This window comes from Seriola lalandi, unplaced genomic scaffold, assembly GCF_002814215.2.
Source record: "Seriola lalandi dorsalis isolate HSWRI2012SDOR001 ecotype SW California unplaced genomic scaffold, Sedor1 jcf7180002054579, whole genome shotgun sequence".
Taxonomy (NCBI): domain Eukaryota; kingdom Metazoa; phylum Chordata; class Actinopteri; order Carangiformes; family Carangidae; genus Seriola; species Seriola lalandi.
The window spans coordinates 1,209,207-1,231,888 of record NW_019525132.1 but is presented as its reverse complement, the minus strand read 5'-3'; the positions used below and the strand labels follow the sequence as shown (position 1 = coordinate 1,231,888).

The 22,682-nt window shown below is 39.3% G+C and overlaps 1 long non-coding RNA gene across 1 annotated transcript in view; it reads left to right on the top strand.

Annotated features, from left to right (window-relative positions):
* Nucleotides 1-22,315, top strand: part of LOC147818464 (uncharacterized) — a 47,564-nt gene extending 25,249 nt beyond the window's left edge. The window contains exon 4 of the long non-coding RNA XR_015437947.1: nucleotides 22,125-22,315. This is a non-coding gene — a long non-coding RNA (uncharacterized LOC147818464). The remainder of the gene's footprint in view (nucleotides 1-22,124) is intronic.
* Nucleotides 22,316-22,682: the final 367 nt, after the last annotated feature.

Genomic DNA, 22,682 nt, shown 5'->3' with positions numbered 1-22,682 from the left:
TAAAGGTTTGATCTCATTTCTCAACGAACACATAAATGACCATCTACTTTCCTGTCAATGTCTTTGAGCGTAAATGACATGACAAGGTATACAGTAATTCACTGAACCTAATTATCAGCAGGTGGAGTTTCTACCACGCTAATGGTGGCAGTTTCAGAGAGTCAGAAAATGTGTCTGACAAAGTCATCATCCTATTCATTGTCAGGAAAAATGTCAATTGACTTGAATCTTGACTTTGAGAATTATTCACTCAAATAATTTAAGAAATAACTGGAAAATCCCGGGAATGTGTTTGAATTGAGTCAAATTCAAGGTAAATTTAGCATCTTTAGGCAAATTTACCAAACAACGTTGTGTTAAACCATCTCTCTGTTTCCCATTGAAACACTCAGCACCTCTCCTGTACTGACATGAATACATTCCTTTAACTTGAGTTTCAAATGTGGCGTTAAATTGCCCTTTTTAGTTCTGGAGTGGTATGACTGTCTTGTGGGAATTTATGTTAATATATGATATGTTAATATTTGTTTTGCTGTCAGCGAATGAATAATGCAGCAAACTGAACTGAGGATTGGCACGCACTGGTGTTTTAATTGCTGGATTCATAATTATTGTTCTCTGAAGGCTTTTATTTCTCCCAATGCGGCCTTTGGTTTTTTGGGTGCTCGGTTTAGCCACTAATACTGCTGTTAGCTGTATCACTAATTCATACAAGCACACAAACACACATGCATGCGCACTATATGCGCAATCTTACCGAAACTTGCACACATTAGTTTTATGGAAAAACAAAAAAATGTATGCGTATTCCTTACATCAATGTATCTTTCTCTCTCTGTGCTCATTTAAACAGACAAACAAATCTAAACACACAATGGATGGCAAGCTTCAAAACATCAAGACAATTTTTTAGCATAACACACAGAAACGCAAACAATAGACTGGCAGGTTCGCTGTGTCTACATACGAATGTCACAGCTCCCCATTCTGCCGGGCAGATCAAAGCGCGCAGTAAACCTTCTGAGCCTGATTGTAATTCTGTGTTAATTTCCATAATCACTATTATAATAACATGCTGCTAATTCTGTATACTTTGGCCTTTATGCTGCAATTACGGATAACAATGGTGATTACCATAATCACATTTGAAAATGCACTGGCCTCAATATTTCACATTTATGCATTGTGTGCACTATTTTGCCATGAAACGCTTTCCAGGCTGCCTGTGATGTTAATTATACTGCACATGTATCTGATATGTCTGAGGCCTCAAAGACAGTCAAGTAAGTCAACAGCTAAATACTAACAGTGATCCCCACCTTTCTTCAGGTTTGCTTTTGTACTTTTATTGACTCCTGACAAACACTAAGTGAGTGTTGATATGTATTCTTTCCAGCCTAGCAATCTTATTGGACTCTTCTGCAACCTCACAATTTACATTCAGTGCCAATGCAGGAAGTAGTGTGAAATGTATGCCGAGAGGCTCAAAATAAGGGTGCTGAAATGGGGATTGTGGATGGGTGTGTAGCTCATCGGACTTTCATGCAGGAGGCTGGAGTGCACCTCCTGTCACACACCAGAAATTCACATTCACTGTAACAATGATCTTTCCCTGACCTCGACCAAATGTTTCAGTTGCGTAACTCTAACTAGATCTGATCTGAACTTCTTTTAAGCCTCATTAGAGCAGCTGAAAAGATTAACTTTAACAAAACTTAACCACCAAGCGTTTTAGGTAGAACAAAAGCATTTATCCATATAAAATATACTTTGAAAAAAGGATAATTACATCAAATATATATTATAAATTAAATAAAAATGTAATCACCCTGCCTGTTATGTTGTGACTGAACAATATAGCCACATTAAAGTTTGATAGAGCTTTTTCTAATAGGAATGGAATATTTTTGACCTGTGAGCAGGTTGAGCCTCCCGCCCTGACTCAGTTGAGTACTGTGAATAAACACTTATTTTTAATTAACTGGCTCAAAACAATAATTAGCATATGATTTTTATTAATATGGAAGTGGGCCACAAGCATCACTCATTAAGTAAATTGAATGCTGACTTGTTTGCTGTTCTCAGTCCGATTTGATATGACATGATAGACCGAGGAGAAAAAAAAAGAGAGAGAGGGAGAGAGAGAGAGGGAGAGAGGAGGTTAAATATGCAAATGAACAACTACCACTGGTGAATAAATAAAGTCTCTCCTGGAGAGCGTTTGATGTTTACAGTCTTCAGAAACTTCAAACTTGAAGGTACAACTATGCACTTCCACTCAAACTCGAAAATAAACCTTTATCATTACTCTGTCGCTGACATTTTGCTGTGTTGACAATCCGTAAATCAAATGTTATGCCAAATAACAGCTGATGCAGTCACAAAAAAGTTTTAAATTCTGGTTTAAGAACACATAGAGAAGCTAGAACAATTAAGTCAGTCACCTGTACGGTATTTGAACCCATGTTCTTCAACAGTAAAACATGTGCTTTTGTTAAGGCACCTCAGCGCTTTTTCTCCTCTTCCAGAATTTACTTCAATTAGGTTTTGAACAAAAAAGAAGCTGACAGACTGCTGTAATTCAAGAATACCCCCCATATCTTTCTTATAGCTTAGGCAATTATAGGAGACACTGCTTCATCAGCTGAATTCTGGAGGCCTGGAAGAATGTTATCAGGGCGACTTATGCTCCCAATCCTATTGCTGTATACTATTAAAAGTAGAAATTATATTGTCTCAGACTGAAGATAAAGGGTAATCTTTAAAGGCAGAAGAGTTGAATGAAATGGTCTGAAGTAGGGATGGGAATTTGCAAATGAGATGAGAGGAAAACCAGAAAAGTATGAGTTATATGATTATTATTAAATAGTCGTCATCAGTGGTGAAATTTGTGCGGGGATTGAAAAAAAAAAAAAAAATTGCCTCGGAACATAATCCAGATAGACGATTGCATTTGTCACCACCATAACCGGGAAAATGATTTAGTAATATGTAAACATAATTTCCATGCGACAGTGTTGAGCTGAAGCAGTTGAATGGAATACAGCCTTCATTGTATTTACACCTGTGCTTTTCCTACTGAGACATGCCTGTAAAAAATGGCCCATTGTAGATGTTTTCTCTTGGTTTCCGCTTGTAAAGAAGAATGTATTCGCTGTATTCAGTGTATTTGTTTACACAAGAGGCTGGGATTTTATGCATGGGTTTGGGTCGTTGGGACAGTTCTGCTGCTATGTGTTTTTCCTTTTAGGTTTTCCTCTCATTTATGGTACAAACACCGGTCCCATTCTGCTGCTATATTCTCTCTCATGGTGTGGGTTCTTAACCTTTGGTTCACTGTTAATTGTCCTAAGCATTGTATGCTAATGAGCGTGAGTTACTCTAAATGGAAAGCTGCATTACATTTCACATTGTGATATTTGTATGTGCAGATATGCAGATGAAACAGTGGAGTGTTTAGGTTAAGGTGGAGTTACAGCAGATGCTGTGGCTGTGCTTCACCCATGAGGGCCTTGATGACAGTCTCACTTACACTATGTAAAAGTAAAGAAAGGAAGCCTTTGTTTTATACAGTCAGAGTCTGTTGCTTTTTCTCTTTGTCTTGAATCACTAAGGAAATAAAGGGAAAAATGTAACAGTATTTGAGTATGTTTGGGAAGACACAGTAGTGAAACACATTTGGAGTGATAAGACTCATTGAAACACAATGTTTTCCATGTAGTCGATGATCTGAGGGGCTTGTGTATGGGCTTACACCTCCAACATGTTGTTCGCAGTCACTCCAAGTGAAGTTGCTACTGAAAAGACGTATTTCACTGCGGTTCATCTCCCAGTATCATGTCCACAGCAGCAGGCAGGAATTCAATGAAATCTCTGTTTTCTGGTGATTTTGGCAGTGTGTGTGTGTGTGTGTGTGTGTGTGTGTGTGTGTGTGTGTGTGTGTGTGTGTGTGTGTGTGTGTGTTTGCGCATACATGCTGGTGCTTCTTTGCCCCTCCCTGTGTGACCAATTCAGTGTGTGTATGTGTACAAGCTTGAGTGTTTTTTTGCAGGTTCTTCATGCTGTGTGTGTGGACTGGGGAATGTATGCCAGTGTGTGCGTGTAACTGTTTTTGATTGACAGCTCTGCACTAGTGGGGTTAGTCCACTGCTGCGAGGAGACCACTGGAGAGGAGCAAAAATCGGCATGAAAGCAACAATGCACACACACACACACACACACACACACACACACACACACGCACACACAATCACATAATAGGCACACTCAGATGTGTAGAGATCAATGAAGCACCACTAATAGTCTGAGGTTTCTCTCTGATGCAAAAAAAAAATGAAGACTCAAACAGTCTTCCATTTTTTTTCTCTTTGTATTACTGTTAATTTGACAAATGCTGTCTCATAGTAACTGTCTCCTAGACACACACACACACACACACACACACACACTCACACACACACGCACACACACACTCACTGTTTCTCTCTCAACCCTGAGGTCAAGTGTGTAATAATGATGTTCCTATGAAAAGCTCAAATCAACTAGCTTCTACTCAACATTTAAAAAGCACTCCACCAGCCCATTCTAATTAGCTGATATATGCTCATGTAATGAAAGCAACAAGCCTGTACAATACTTTAATTTTTGCTCTTCACAAGCTGAATACAAGTGTTTTCTTTGACCCTTGGAGTCTTTACCACTTGCCTGTCATTGAGACTGATTGTGATACAGGGCATTTGTTTATGAAAGTGTTGCAATCGTTATAAACCGTCTTGTATATATAATGTGAATGACTCAAATTATTTGAATGTAAAAAGTCCAATTAAATTTAAATTTTGTAATGAATTAATAAGACATTTATGTGTACATACATATATGTGTATATACACATATATGTATGTATATACATGGTATTTCTTCTGATGCCACTAATCTGTGATGTTAAGGATACATTTCCGGATATGTACATAAAGTTAATTTGACAAAGTAGAAAAGAAATATTACTTTAATTTTTAGTTTCATTCGCTTATATTTCTTTTTCCTTTTTTTTTTGCATGAATGAAAAGATCGATTCCACTCTTATGCCTGTATGGTTCTTGTAACTGTTCCTTTAAAGATTCAACATGCCGTAGTTGGTCACATCCTCATGGAAACTTGTTGAAAAAAGGAAAAAAAAAGTTCTTTGTGGTTTTGCATCAGCGTTACTAGCCAGTTTTTTTTTTTCTTTTATGACATTTTTAATTTCTTAAGAAAATTCTTCATGTGTGAACTCAGTGGAGGTGCATTTTTAAGATATTCATTAAGAACAAAGCCTGTAATTTGCATCAATGATATCTATCATCATTTATGGTAATGAATACCCACACAGGTTCATACCCTGTATCTGTGCTTCATTTCCTTGTATAAAGACACAACAACAATACAGCATGAGTGACAGCTCTGTGTCCAGACAGTTTTTATCCAAGTGATGCTTTACATATTGTGATTGTTGCTATAGACATTCTAAATAATCAGGTGTATTTCATTCAATGCAGTGGTTGTGTACGTATGTGTGTCATCATGTATAAGCTTATACTATATGTGCACCCACATGCGTAGGAACGTCAGTGTTTTCATTGCTGCTAATGTGTTTGTGTGAACACGTGCCTGTGAGACGTGAGCAATGTGTGTGGAGGCAGAATGCAGTACCAACAAATACGTGAGTTGGTGTCGGTGCATATTTGTGTGTGTAATGTGCATGTGAGCGTCTGTACTTCGTAGATAAGAGCATGGTGTTACTGCTGAATAAAAGCCCTTGAGACTCGGCCCTGTGGGAAAAGTGGACAGTTATCAAGGAACCAGAGACCCTGACAAGACGTCAAGGTTGCAGAAAAAAAAGAAACACGAGGATTAATAAAAGGAAACCTTAATAACATTATCTGTGTTGCTTTCATTAATTCTCTCTCTCGCTCTCGTTCTCATGCACACACTCACTCCCACATGCTCATGACTTTGGCTTTCATACAATACCTATCTTTGACACTCTAAATCTCTTTTTCTGTGGCATTTACATGAAACCAGGACCTGTACAAATGCTTAATGGGATTTTCTGGATTTTTTTTCTTGCAACTGTAGGTTTTCAGCTTGATTATTTTCTGCTAAACCCTAAATGTATTAAGTAAAAAAAAACAAAAAAAAAAAACAACAACAGGATTAAACCTTAAACAACTTGACACACGTGCTGAATTCTTCACTGTGTTCTCACAAAAGCTCATTCTTTCAAACCAGCGATGGAAATTTTGACTTCCTAGTCAATTTGTTAAGTTCTGTTTCACCAGGTTAGCTTTACCTATTAGCAAGTAGCAATAGCATTAGTGACTGCACTGTTGCCATGGATACCTGCAAGTTAATAGACCTTGAAGAATGGCTCAAGTAAAGACCAGTGCTATGTTTGAGTTCTCATGTTATACAGTTTCAACATACACCTGTCAGCCAATCAGAGAGTAGAATTTTCTGTTCCTGTGATGCAATGTGTGAAGTAGTATTATTGAATATATATATTCATACATGATGTGGCGTGATAATATGTGTGTCATATGGCAGAATAATGTATGGCATGAGATGAGAAACATTCCTGTGATGAAATGTTATGAATAAATTTCACTTGATTTGACTTCCATTACATCACTATATGTTTTTGAGAGGAAGAGTGTTGGAGGAAGAGTTGTGTGCAAAGGGATACTCAGCAAAGAGAGACGAGCAGATGAGGAGAGGAGCAGCTGTTGTGGTCCTTTAAGTTCTTGCTGTTTTTTTTTTTTTCTCTCCTCCGTGACCCTTTCATAAGAAGCTCAAGCTGCTCTGCTCCTCCGCATACTGTCACCATGATGGCTTCATATTTTCTACCGCTATAATCAATCGTGGCCTTTTCATCATTAATGTGTCTATTAACGCTGTAAACATCTAAACACGGCCTCCTTTTCTAATCCGAAACCTGACTTTCTCCAAACCTAATGCCAGTCTCCACTGCCTGCGGTCCCAGTATCTAGTGTTGCAGCCCACAGCCGTGCATTCAGCCAGCCTGCTCTGTTAATTCCCTCCAGCAACACCTCCTCAAGGCCATGCCGAACTGGCACAAGATATGAAGCAAATGATGAAAATGCACAGTTTGCCAAAAGCCATCGGCAAATTCTCTAATGTGTTCTGCTGAAAAAAAGAAGGTGACTGCGAGGCTGACACAGATTTGAACTGTAAGCTTATGTTTTGAAAATACTCCTCGGTCTTTAATTTGACTATTTTGATCAATATAAGAGAAGAAGATGTCGATATGCAGTGTGAAGAGACGTTTAGATGTTGGTTTGTTGTGTTTGTCTAGGCCTGCTTGTCACCACTGAGACGGATAAAATACTCCAAAGACATAGCTGACAATAGAAGCAGTTTTGGCTAAGCACCTGTGGCTTTTCTTATGTAACATAATTGAGCGTTTTTTTCATGCCTTACAAAACGTCTCTGACAAAATTTTCTGATTCAGTCATTTTGTCATAATACTGAGCTCAATAATGTGTAGATGCTCGTCTCGAAGTGACATTCTGGTGGATTCAGAGTTAAAAGAAAACTATGAATTTTTCACTCATGTATAATTAACAGCCGTTGCGCGACTAAGGTTTCACGTAATTTATTGAATGTCTCTAGAATGATAATAATAATAAGGAATGAAGTAAGTAAGAAACCAGTGTAAATATGAGTGTTGTGTATGTAAGACACAATCTAAAGCGATGATAGATGGAGGAAGCATCATGATTTGGGGCTTTCTCTGCCTCTGAGCCTGGACAGTTCACCATCACCATCATGGAGGACTGTGTATTTGTCACATTTATGACCACTCCATGGAGATAAAACCAGGTCATTCCAGAGCGTTCACCAACTTTTTTCTTGCCATTGGAAATAAAATGGAAACTACTGGCTGCCTTGGAGAAAAAATATTTATTAGTTTGGTATGCTTTGGGGAATGTTTGGCAGTTGTCTACAAGATGCTTGTAGTGTGTCCAAACACATTTAATCTTCAGTATATCTCGACAAGAAAACTTTTGTAAATAAAACTTTGTAGCCTAAAGTGGATAAAAGAAGTGGTGAAAGCTTTGTGCTGACTGCTTGGTTCAATAGTCGCCAGTGGAAAACAAGGTCTCAGCCGGCACACAGCAATTCTACCACTGATCAACAAAAATTAAGGAAAAAGTCATTGACCAGTCATGGTGCTCTGCTATGGCTCCAGACAAGCCCTTGGCTCCAGAAGGTGAGATCCATGCAGGTCAGGCAGGTCAACAGCGGTGCTCACACTAAGCTGAGGGAGCCCAGGTTGAAGTAGCTTCGACTGGCAGATCTGCTCAGCGTGTACAGCACAACAGCAGCTGGAAGCAAGGTGTCTGACTGAGCAGTCGGATTCACTTAGTGGAGGCAGCAACTGGTTTTCAGCTCAGCGGCATCTCGGTTGCAGGAATCAAGTTTCCAGTGAGGGATCAAATTCCCGATGTAGCCTGTGAGAGCAAGTGGTTCCTTTAAGTTCCTTATCCCCCTCAAACATATTTCCCCAATATTTTAGCTCATTAACTTCCCTCAAGGGGATCTTACATAATCGTAAATAAAGGAGTCAAAATCTGCAGTGGTTATGTGGTGGCATGGCAGGCTTATGCTAATGACATTGTTGGCCTAATATGTGCTACATAGTGCTAATGCTGTATAGTACGACTACAACATGTCAACCCAGAAATAAGTTTGTGCGTTCTTTGAGTCACTTTTGCAGTACATATTACATATTACATATTTAAAAAGAAAAAACACACAGAATGTGAGTAATGCATATGCAAGTATTGTGGATCAGTAAAACATGTTTTAGGGAAACAGATTATTAATATAGAACATGTCTGCAAGATTTTCAGTTGGTTATTATTAACATTCACTCATGAAGACAAGCAAAACTACTTAGGGTTAGAGATAGAGGGCATACTATGAGATGAGACAACCCCAGGCTGCTGGTGTCACACTACTCCCAGTGGATTATGCTTACTATGAATCAGTAAAGCAGAATGCTGGCGTATAAATCTCTTCAGAGGGCAATAGGGCTGCAAAAAAACAGAGGTGATGACAAGTGTTTTAAGAAATGAATTAGTTAAAGGCATGTGGGTATATGTCTCAGTGGGCTGTTTCATTATCAACACAACTTTGCTGAGTCTTCTTCTGTGCCTGTTATTTTTGTGTTTATATTTCCTGCCAATTCTATACCATCTAACCTCTATACTTGGTCCCCAGGCTGCCGTATCAAACTGTAATGTTTTCATGAGTCATTCAGTTTCTTTCTTCTATTATTACACACACACACACAGATACACATACACACACATACACACACACACACACACACACACACACACACACACACACACAGACACAGTTATGGCATAATTTATTATTAGACAAAGGCCTCCTCCCTGGCGGTAAGCATGCCCGTGCTCTGTATCTGTGTGTGTTTGTGTGTGAAGTTTGTAATGGCGTGTCTGCACAGAAACTGTGTAACAATGATGAAGTGCTTTTGGCAGCACCGTGCCTCATCTAGCTACGGCCATCAAAGGTCCTTCTGTGTCATCTATTGTCACTCCCCATAATTGCCACTAATTTCTGCTAATCCTGTCCCTTTATTAAAATGAGATATTACTACTAAGTTTATTTCTCTATTAGGTTTTTTTTTTTTTATTATGTTTCCGAATGATCACTTCTCATTGTTTTTCTCACCCACTCAGTCTCATAAACTGACAAAATGAAATTCATCATTACAGTGATTTTGCGTATGTGCGCCACATGCCTTCGCACACCTGCACCTCCGCACACATTCACATATTTATTTATCACAGCCTGCCCATTATTGAATGAATGCAGTGAAAGACTATACCATCTGCTGGATCCGCTGCTGACTGCCGAGCAGTATTCTGTCAAGCTTCGATTTTTTTTCCCACCCTCTCTCTCTGTTTATCTTGATTTGTGTCTCTGTTTCTCCCACCTTCTCTCCTGCTAACCTCCTATGTTTCTGCTCGCTCTCTTCCTTTGGAATCCAATAGCAATGCTGGCGGAAAAGCTGATTCGGTTGGCTGACATACCGGGTGAGGGAATGTCTGGCACGCCAAATATTTGGGTGACTTTTTGGGTTTTTTGGCTGGGTGGTTGACTGCGAGCCTGGCTGACCACCAAATGACATAGGCTGCTTTTTGGCTGACAGGCTGGCTGGCCCTGCTGTAAGGCTGTGTGACTGACTATAGCTGGCTCATCACCTACTTCAGTGAATGAACGAATATTTGGTTGGCTAACTGGACGGCTACCAGAATACTTTTGGTAGATTGACTGCATGTCTGCTTTTTCATTCATGTAACTTGATGATTGAGTGAGAGCTGTGTGCTACTGGGTAAATAACTGCTAATTATTACAACCTCTACAGTCCTGCTGCCTCATTGTTCATCACAAAATGCTGCGGAAAAAGTCACCTAAGCCCCCCCCCCCACAACAACCAACAGTCATTGATCTCCCAGCTACTTACTGATGTGACTGGATGTCACAAGTATTTAGCATTATCTTACAAGCTGATTTATCAAGTGATGCTCGGCAGCTATCTATCGAGTGATCACCCTGACGCTAATGTGAATGCATTCCTAATTATCCGAGAACGAGCTCTATGTGCACACATTGTTAAAGCAGCATCAGTATTTGCAATAAAATGTTCACTTCAATCAGATTTTTCTTTTTTTTTTTCGACAGCCTAACTGGAAAATCATTGTTTGTTCTGCAAATTGGCTTCCCCTGCCCGCTGTATGCATTTGATTCAGTAGGCATCGGATCAATAACAGGCTTTTGTTGTGAGCATTCGTCTCTCTGCCTTTCTGTTAGTAAAGAAATGCTGAGTCAAGAGGCAAATAATGCTACTTGGGATTGTTTCTCCAGTCTGCAGTTGATTGGGCCACTTACGAGCATATGTGAGTCTGTGTGTGTGAGTGTGGCAAGTGCTCTCCGAATTTGATGAGTTGTTCATCTCAACAGTGTGATGACTGGATTGTTTGGGTTGAATGAATGTTCTTTCTTTCTTTCTTTCTTTCTTTCTTTCTTTCTTTCTTTCTTTCTTTCTTTCTTTCTTTCTGTACGACACTTCAATTTTATACATTTCACACACCACTGCCATTTAGCCCTCCTCTGTTTTTAATCATCATACGCCACAGATCTCGATTCTCTTAATATCGTAAAATAAACTGAACCCAAAATCTACCATTTCCAGATGAGTCCATGTCTGGAGAGAGGCTTTATTTGCATACTTTAACAGGATATTTCACAGAAGGTACTGCAGTGATAATATTTATCAGTGTCCAGCAGCCTTGACACTATTTGTTTAGACAACACAGTCCTGGAGATTTTCATTTCTTACTGTTTTCTTGGTGCCACAGTGTGTTTATGCCCCAAGGTCTTCTCTACATCAGATCACATGGCCTCTCAGTCTTTGAAGTATCTCTTTTCCTGAAAGTTCATGTATCTGGTTTTCTTTATTTTCTAGTAGTGGCAGAATATTTGTGAAGTTAAATTCTTGTTTTTTGCTGTTTGTCAGTAGAGTGTATGCCACTGGTGGAATGTAACTAAGTACATTTATTTAAATACTGCCTGCCCTTCAGACTGTACTTTACCTAAGTATTTACAAAATGTTCCATATAAAACATTTCTTCATCTTATGAAATATGATGCATTGTTATAGATTAAATTAACAAACAGCATGTAATCCTTTATTATGACTACATTTAGTTTTGATTGATTTTAATCAAATAAAGTTCTTTAAGTTGCTAATAATACATAACTGCCTAAGAGACATTTCCAATGCCATTTTTTATATTGTTGCTACTTTAACTTCAGTTAAAGATTTTACTTCCTCCACTTGTGTGTGCATTGTTATACGTACAAAAGAATTCAAAATAGTTAACTGAGATGGAAACAAAACTGAAATACAGTATAATCATAAAGTAGTCATTCTTATTTAAAAAAACAAACAAACAATGGCATGTACACCCATGTTAGCAATTTTCGGTACTATTCATGGTATGGCCTGGCAGAAAAATCTTTTACCTGGAGGTCAGAGGTTTGACCTCCCATGACCTTTGACCACTGTGGTGAAACACAAGAATGAGGGATTAATCACGTTTTTATAAAATGACAGTTCCCATCTCTCCCCAATTTAACCTAAAAGATTTGGGAACAATGGGAAGAGAAAGTGATGGAATGTAGAGATTAGTTTATGATGCATATGCAATACCAAACTTAGGAAGAGGTGAGAGGGGAAGCTGAGCTCTTACACAAAGCCATGGGATTTTTAATGCAGAGGCCTTGCCCCCTGTAACCTTGCCTCAGGGGAGACAAATGGCCCTAAGGGCATCTGTCTTTTCCAATTTCCTCAAATCTGACCACTAGTGATTTTTTTATTTTTATTCTTTGCTTTTTCCTTCATAATTTCTCCCTTTTGTACTTGCTCTTTCACAGCTCTGACTAATCTTGTTGGGTTTTTTTTTCCACTACTCTCTCTTCCCCTTGCTGTTCTGTCTCTCTTCATTTCCCTCCTTTCTCTTTACATCCCCATTCCTTCATTCAGCCTCCACACAGCTGCATTAATTTCCCATCAGAAAAAAAATCACAATGCAGAAACACCCCGACAGAGACCGAAATCGGGAGTATTAGACGGAGCGATATCGCGCAAAAAACACTTCTCATTACAGCGTAACAAAGCCGGGTAAGGAGAGGTGCATTACCGAGCTCACTGACAACAGCAGATATATGTTTGGTGCATCACTAAGCTCTCACAGCAACAGGCAGACAAGCATATCAAAATCTTATTAAGAACAAGACATGAATTTCTCAAACTAATCTGGCCTCACTCCTGCTGTTTTGTTTCTTTAAAACCAAATTTTGAAGTACTCAACTGTTGGATACAACGCTCCACTGGCAGGTTGCTTTGCTAGAGGATTTCATTTTTATGCTTTCTTTCTTTGCGTTCCCTCTTTATCTGTCTCCGTTCCTCTTTGTCTAGTTTTTGCTTTTCTCCCCCTTTTGCACTGCTATCCCTTACTGCAGACCATTCTTCTTCTTTGTGTGTTCTTGTACCAATCTTGCTGTTTTTTATGAGCCCTGTAGGCTATATTTTCTCACTATCAGTCTTTCCTCTTTGTACACCCTTATTTGACTTACCCTCTCTTTCTGTCCTCATGTCTTTCTTTCTTTGTAATGAAACTGCCCTGAATGACCGTGAATCTAATATATCACTTCTTTAGCCTTCCACTTTTCTCTCAGCAACTTAGTTGACACGGTGCAGTGACAGATTTCTTGGCAGTGTGTCAATTAGAATTGCTAGACGGCTGAGCTTGGTTCTTTTCTCAGAAAATTGTCAACCTCTCAGTGATCTTTCTGTGATCATTCACACATGCAGTCACAGACACACACAAACACACACACACACACACACACACACACACACACACACACACACACACATGCTCACACACACAGAGTAGGCCTTATCCCCTTGGCTTTTTCTGGTCAAGATTGTTTGGGTGCTGTGTAATGTACCCAGACACATTGGCACGTAGCCCTGGCAATCAAGGCGACCAGGATACACCAAAAGGACATTTGACACACACTCACTAAAATGCACACACCAGCCATTATGCAGATAGAGAAGCACATGTACAAGCCATAAGCCAGAGCCACTGAGAAAATAGTCACATGTCAAAATATCTCCTCCTTTTACTTCGTTTACTTCATTCTCCCACTACGTGACATGACTACATCAAACATGTTTAAAATAGTCTTAAAGCAACTGTTGCTCTGGAGGTAGAGCGGCCCGTCCACTAATCAGAAGATCGGTGGTTTGATCCCTGGCTCCTCCAGTCTCAAAATTGCCTCTGATGGCTGTTGTGAAACACTCATACATGGCTGTATGGGTGTGATGTATGTGTGAGTGAATGAGGCAAATTGTGAAGCGCTTTGAATAGTTTCAAAGACTATATAAGTGCAGCCTATTTAACTATTTAATTGATCACATGGCAAATGATATGAATTCTTAAACGCCATGAGACCATATTTATCATAACGCCTGAATCTTAATGAGTCCAACATTGTAATATGCGTCTCCTCCTGGTTGATTAATAACACAGGTCGATTGAATAAATATATTCATATATATATATATATTCTTTCTTCATCAATGCCTCTTTTCAATCTGTTTCTCTTTCACCAACCCCCTGAATCCTTCCCTCACAAACATGCACACACACAGAAACACACCTCAGTGTGTCTCATGAGGGATTTTCAACGCTTTAGGCTCCTTTTTCCCCTTGGCTACAGAGCTCATTAGAGGCACACTCCTCCTCCTTACACACACACACACACACACATACATACACAGAGATAGACAGACAGCACTGTACACATACAGTACAAATTAGCTAGATGCAGACATACAGTATGCACGTGCACAGATATATGCAGAGATATCTTCACTCTCTCTCTTTCTCTCTCTCTCCCTTCTGACAGCCCTTGACAGCCCAGCTTGTGTTAAGCAGTCTACAGAGAGCGGGTGTGAAAACAGCCAGGCGAAGAGTTAAATGACTGTGGGATTTCTCCTAACGTCAGTTAGAAACTCCCACTGGTCAGCAAAACCTGCTCGTACATGTCAAACTGTCTTGTTACTCAGCCACCTGTGTGTGTGTGTGTGTGTGTGTGTGTGTGTGTGTGTGTGTGGGTGAGGTGCGTGCGTGTGTGTGTGTGTGCGTGTGTGCGTGGTGTGTGTGCATGCACATATGTTGGATATAACTGTGTGGTCATCTAGTCCCTAACATGTACAGTATGCGTGTGCAAGATGCCACGATGGTGTTGTGAATGGAGTAGCTGTGGTACAGGCGGAGAGGAGCAAACAGGCATATTTCAGAGGGATAAAATCAGGTGAGAAGATACATTTTAAAAAAAAAAAAAAAAAATCATGAAAAGACTACAGCCACCAGGGGAAAACCTCAAACTGAATTGTTGAAGCACCGGCTCCTTTTGCTGTGTTCATAACAGTGTCACAAGTGATCAGAGTGATCAGAGCCATACATCACTCACAGTTATGAAAACATTACACTTCTTAAAATGAGCTAAAGCAACATTTTTGTTAGTGTTTAAAATGTTTTTTGAATGAATTTAACGTAATTATATCATGGGGAACAGAGTACTAAATCTAATTAATATTGCACTTGAACTTTCTTCAAAGGCTTGAAAGGCTTACATATACGATCAAACAAAAAAGTCATATTTTTCATTAAATATGGGATTCATTTCTCACATTTTTGGAATCAATACCTGATAACCTAACTTCTTAAATTTGGCATTTACCAAGAGAGACTGTGCCACTGATGGTTTGGCCCTTCCTCTTTGGTAAACATCTCAAACTTGAGAGACTTACAGAGCCGCAAATGGCTGAGTAGCACTACCTTTGATTTTCCTGTACAGAATAGTGGGATTCCCCTTTAAGACTGAGTTCAGTTAGAAATCCAGGACACCACTCCTCTGCTCCAACACGGAAAATAAGACTAAAGCTAGAAATCGGTTATACCTGTTTACCTTGGTGTGGATTTGTGTATTTTTCTAAATGTTGGACCACCAGCATGTGTACTCTAAAACCTTTACAACCTGTCCCCTGGCTCCCATATGAGGAGAGAGCAAAATAGTTTACATTAAATCTAATATGCCATGGTGTAGCGCTCTACAATAAGGGAATATGCCCTCTCCTGCAGTGTATAAATAATAAATAAGCACAGTGTGGCCTACCACGGCTGAATAAAGCAATCCATATGAAGGAGAGGATGTGGCTCTTGTTGGGCCAGCGTTTAAGTCCACACAATATGCACAGAACATATTCAAATTTCCATATGTATGAAGTTCTTGCTGCTGACTGTTTATCATCTCTCACATTCATGCAGACCAGGAACAAGATTCTAGAGATGCTTAATTAGACAGATGGACTCAAATCCATCACTTAGCAGATGGCATAAAATTGTTTATAGTTGCAGCCACTGAAATAGCCCACAGATACAAAAAGGCCATCTGGGTACATGTGGGGTTTCCAGCATCAACCCATCTTTTCATTAGTCATTTACTATCACAGAATCCAATGTAGCAATTCCCGATGGTGTTTTCAGTAACTAACAACGCAGAAACTGTCTTTAATATTACAGGAAAACAGCTGAATGTGATAGGATAATTCCAGCTTATTACAACTTGGGTGTTATTTTTATGGTTTTGGCCATGGTTCCTATTGGTCATGATAGCATTGTAATAACAAAAATAAGTGTTGCGATCTGGGAACACGCCAGCATCGCTACAATGAAGTCCAAAGGGGCGGAAAACACGAGGGAGTCTATAAACAGATGGATGATGATGGATGTTTACAATTGCCAGTTTAGGTAAAGGTCAAGGTCAAAGTTTACTTACTTGCTGGTCCTTGAGTTTCTGATTGTATCGCAAGGTCAGCAGAAGGGGTTCGCTCAGTTTTCATGGGAGTGAGCATGGTCGAACTGTCTCTAAGGTCATGAATAAACTGTTCAGATCAAGTTTTGAATGATAAATGAACATATATGAGAAGCCCTAAAAGTTTAAACATCTACAGTTCTATGAAAACTGAAGAGAGAGTCTGTTAAAATAACTATACAAACGCATACAATAACAACAATTACACTCAATGGATAGTGAATGGATATATATATATATATATATATATATATGTATACCACCATGGCCTAGATTGCAACTTTACTCAGCACCGGTTGCACTGGGTGATCCATCTTGCCCTGTCAGCAGTTCAGAGATGGAAGTATATCAGCAATCATATTCTTAAGCAATAGCTGACCCTGCAGTTCATAGGCCAAGTTGTACTATTAGTATATATAGTGAGGCTTCTGAAACAGCTCACTCAACAGTTCACAAACTAAACTGCTCCAACCAATATGGGCTTCATCAGATTGAGTGAAAACTTGAGACTGTGATTTGAATTGCAAATGCCTTTGAAATACAGGCCGCACTAACCTGCTTTGTTTTGGTCAGCTGTGTGTTTGCATATAGAGAATATTCAGTGTGAAGAAGTCTGCAGTTTCCTTTGATGTCCCTCCCATGTGAGAGGATGACTGACTGTTCACAGAGGCCTGTCTCATCGTTGGACAGTTCGCTCTGTGTTGGAGGGGGAGAGACGGAGAAAGAGCAATATAGCATCAGGTCCACCATATGGCTATCTGATCTTTCAGCTTGGACCAATCTGCCGAACCTGTGGGAGCTTGGCTCACTGCACGCTCCATTTCAATCACCTCAGATATCAGTGAGTCAGTGGGCTAAATCATACCATGTGTCCATGAAATTATAGGGCAAGACTTTTCATAGATGCCCTCAGTATCTTCACTCCATCACTCTAAAGTGTCAAAATTATGAAGAAATACCAGAAAGAAAACTTAAAGGGCGCAGTTTCAGTTTCAGTCATATCTGTCTCTTACATATGACAGTTAGCTTAGCATAAAGACTGGCAGCAAGGATAACCGCTAGATTCTCCTTGTCCACCTCCGGCTGTGGCTTCGTATTTCAGATATGAGAGTGGTAATGATCTTCCCATCTAACACAGCAATAAGTGAATGCGGATTGCCCGAAACGGTGAACTGCGCCTTTAAGACATAACACAGCATCCATTGCCAAGGAATCAGAAAGAGATATTCCCTCTCGCACTTGTCTTATTTTTGTGCAGATCATGGCAGCCACCATCTGGACACAGTCAAACTTGATCTTACATAACTCCCAAGCGTTTCAGCTCTGCACATAGCCAACACCGGCATGCCAACCGCTGATAATGCTTAATTGAACCCTTGCAGCAAATGGTCCCCAATCACCACTGGTTATGAAGTGCCCAGGTGTTCGTCGCTGACAAATTCAAACGATAAACTGTTTCATGACGGAAAAGGGAAGAAAATGAGATTGTTGAGGCACGAGTGGTGTTCTGTCATAATTTCAGTTGAAATTAATTCGAGCCCTTGAGTCATGGTTCGACGTGTCAATATTAGGTCAAAGCAGGTAGAAGCATTATGCAGAGATGCGGAGGATCCAATATGGTAATACACACTTTATACACCAGTACACACAGTGAAATACACATGAGAGTCTATGTGTGAACACAGGTCTCTCACACACACTGAGATGCACTTGCACAACAGACAAACAGTAACAGAGATGGGTTTCTCATTATCCTAGGTGAGGTCCACTCCCCCACGCTCACATTCATTGTGTCAGAATTTCATTATTAATTCATTGGATCAGTTCTGAGGGGCAAGCAGGGAGACTGTGACTGTGATTCCTCATTAGCTGTTATCAGGAACATGAGCTGAGACAAAACACAGCCTCATTGTGATCACAGATACTGAGACAGAGTGAGAGGGAGAAAAGGACGGAAGCGGGGTTGAATGAAACCCCCAGAGATCCCATCATATCTACGGAGCTACACTCTCACACAAGCCTGAATTATAAGCATATGTACACTCAGGCATGTGTGCACGCAGACGCCTACGGCATTCACACACTATGATAATAAGTAGCAACATGACTTTGTTGCTAAAAAAAAAAAAATGTAAGCAAATTACAGAGGGTGCCTCCTCTGAGAATGAGCACTGTAGTCCACCTGTATTAAGAGCAACCTGTCTCCTCTGAGGTGCAACTCGTTACAGCACACAAAACCACTTTGATTCTCTGCCTGACGTGTTTGCTGAACTAAATGTTCTCAGTGAATACCTCTAAAATATAACGCAATTCAATGTCATGTCTTTGTTATAAATGTTACCTTTGTGGAGCTTATACTGTTCAATTTTGTTGAGAGGCACTGATTCTGCTATATGGTAGGGAGGCATTTTTTTGTGACGCCTTATACCGGATATCCTTATATTTCTTGCTGGTTGTTGGTTTTACGGCCAAATCCTACAGGAATACATTTACATGCATCATTGTGTTCACTTGTTTTTGTGCTTTTCTGTGCACTTGTCTCTGAAGAATTGATATTTCGTGATGAAAAATACATTATAGTAGGGAAGAGTCTGAACAGAAGTTATTTAATGAGCATATTTATGCAAGTGTTGTATAATGTTGTAGTGTTCAAAAGACACTCCTACAGTGGTTCTGTCATGTACTCATGTATAATATATGGGCTGGATGCAAGATGGCTACTACTGTACATTTATGAGTCCATGGCCCATTGATTCCATGGGGACAGGTAGACATGACAGGGTGAATACATCATGTTTAACCAGGCATAAGGGGAAATGAACAGGGAGGGAAATTCCCCTCAGGCTCACTCCCATCCACTTCCTTAGCAACTGCATCAAGGTAGTGTGTGTGTAGGTGACCTGTGTTGCAACATACGGCCATTTTGGGCAGCTCTGGTATCTTCAAATACATTTGGTTAAGGTTTTATGGGACTATGTTTACCATATTCATTTTTATATGTTCACAGTACAATTTAGGAGTCAACTGACATTACAAATTCAGCAAATCTATATGCAGCCAACCTGAAAGGACTTTTCTAAAAATTACCCATCACTGAAATTCCATTGATACTCTGGGACTTCATCCTCCTGCTTTCTCTTTTGTTGCTGCTCTGCAGGCTCTTTCTCCTGATTAACTCTGATATGTTTGCACAAATTACCACTGTAGCAGGCAGCCTTCCTGCATAATCTTACAGTTGGCGACCTTTTCATTAACAGGCAAATTATGCTGCTTTTCTGCTAAGCCACTTACCTGCAGAGCTTTTGCCATGAGTCTTTACTCTCCTATGTGTCTCTAGTTAAATTGGCTTAATTCTGAGTTAAAGGAGCAGGGGAGCACACAAGCACGTATCTACTAAATCACTACTCTTTCTTTACGTATACACATATTCATAAAAAGAGTTTCAGACATCCACAAAGAAACAATGAGTCCGTCTCATGTATGATTCATATGATGCTTAGTCCTTTCCACTTACACAAACAAGAGACTGATGTGATAAATGACCATTTGAATGAGGTTGGACGTTAACACAGTCTGTTCTGTTTCACACCGTTGCCAAAAGAAAAACACCCGCGTCTTCACTGAGTGCCATCCTCAACCCTAATCCAATCTTTATCACAGAAACAGGTGGGCCTTAGTTACCATTGGGGCGACTAGAAGCAGAGATGAATATTAATGAATTCTGTAAGTCTGTAATTAATGTTGGCATATCAAAATGGATGTGCATCAACGCACAACATCGAATGGCTTCATAAAGTTGGATGAACACACCAATGCTAAAGCCAAGATGAGTGGTTCATTCTATTCTTTTCCTTTAATTCACATATTTCCGCATACATATAGGTATTCTAATGGATTCCACATAAAAACTAAGTCCACGTGACCTAATATTGAATCCTTTCCACTCTAACCAAGAAAATAGCTCAACAAAAATTCTTTATAGAATGTATTAACTTAAATACATTATACATTCAGCACTGCCTGGAGGTTAGTTGTATAAAGAAGGGATCTTACTTCTCTGTTGTGCCTCATTTTCTCTTTCCCTTTTGTTTCTGAGAGAAAAAACGTACTTTGTCTTTGAACCAAGGTCAAGCAAATTGAATTGATTACTTGCATGCAGGAGAGAAAGAGGAGCGTTTTGAGTTTGCCCTGAAGTGGTTGCCCTTTGGAGAGGAGAGATGAGATGAGATGAGATCGGGGTGGGGCACACAAAATTGTTTTCTGCCTTTACAACTACAATATCTACCAGGTATTCACATATATTTTTGCATAAGGTGGGAGTGAAAATTAAATGGGTACTTTCATAGTAAAACTATAAAAGAAACTGTGACAAAAGCAAGAGAACAGATATAACAATAGCAAAAGAGAAACAACAAAAAGGAGCTGTGGGTGGTAAAACAAAGAATTAACACCTAGAAGCCATTTAATAATCTGAAAGTTGGAGATCTCTCCATAGAAGAATAGTTCAACATTTTGAACCTTCTTCAGCCTCTTGCAAAGAGTAAGACAAGGGTGAAGGTTTAGTCTCAACATTGGTGTGGCTGCAACAACCCCACCACCTATACAAAAAAATAGATTGACTTTTTGATGCCGTCAACCAAAGGGTTTATTAAAATATAAGATCTGAATTTACATTCAGAAATACCCATATGCAAATTTAAAACATGTGCATGTGATGAATTTCAATATATGAAATATACGTACATATGAAGTAAAATCATGTATACATGTACAATATAGGCTAGTTATGTAAAAATTACATATCAAACCTGTTAGAAATTGGAACAATATCATATATTGACATATATGTCTGTTTTAGTATGTCTTTTTATATTATACGTTTATACAATAGATACAATAGATATGTTACATAAATATATATATATCCAAAAGCCTGTCAGTATATTTTCATTATATATGTAAATACAAAATATAGACATGTATGGTTAAATTTAATAAGAAACTATTAATATATTATAATTAATAATATAGAAACATAGAATTTTAATGGTGAGGCATAAAAAATAAGAGTATTGTAAGGCATAAAAGGTCATTAAAAATGTCATAGTATAGTAAGGCATAAAATGTAAATATGTCATGAAAGCGTCAAAGTATAGTAAGGCAGAAAATAATAATAAATAATAAATAAATATAAATATATAAAGAATATTTATAAATAAATAAATAATAATAAAAATGTCATTGTCACAGCCCCTCTGTGACTGCTAGATTTCCCCAGTTTTTCCTGTGTTTGTTTTCCCTGTCTGTCTTTGCCTGTGTCTCCTCCTCTTTGTGTGAGTGTGTGTGTGCTTCTTAGCAGGTGCGTGGTGCAGCGCTGACTACCTGGCACACCTGTTACTCATCAATCATCAAGCCCTGTAGAACCCCGGCTCTTCACTCACTTGTTGCCAGATTGTTTAGCGCGCAATGTGGTAATGCTCCAGGCCAACGTGGGCTGTTGTGAAAGAAACCCTACTTGATCTCCTGTACTGTTTTTTGGGGGGGAACTCACCAGTGTCTCTCCTCACTTCTGCCAGAACCAGTGCTGTGCCTTTTCCTGCTGAAGATCCTCCGCCATTACCTGCCGTCTTTACACCGGATACTCAACTGCTTGGCCAGCTTCTCACCTCCGGACGCCACCAGTCTCCACCTGGATCCCTTTCCCCCCTGCACTTCTCACTAATATTCTCCATGTGCACTTTCTGAGTTTGGCTTGTGCCAATAAAGAACTTTTAGTACATCCATCCGTTTCTGTCTGTGTCTGAATCTGCTCTGGGGTCTAAACAGAATTTAATACCTAATCATAACAGTGATAGTAGAGTAGGGCATAAAAATGGATAGTATAATAAGGCATTAAATGTCATAAAAACGTCATGACATAGTAAGGCATAAAAAAGTCACAGAATCAGAATCTGGTTTATTGTGAAGTAAGTTTTCCACAAGGCATTTGCTGTGGTGTTTTGGTGCATATAAATAGACATAGTGAGAAGGAAAGAAATATTAACAAATATGAAACAAGCAAGTACTGGAGAACAGACATTTTAGATATAAATAGAACATTTAACAAAAAGATAAAATATTTACAATAAAATGTG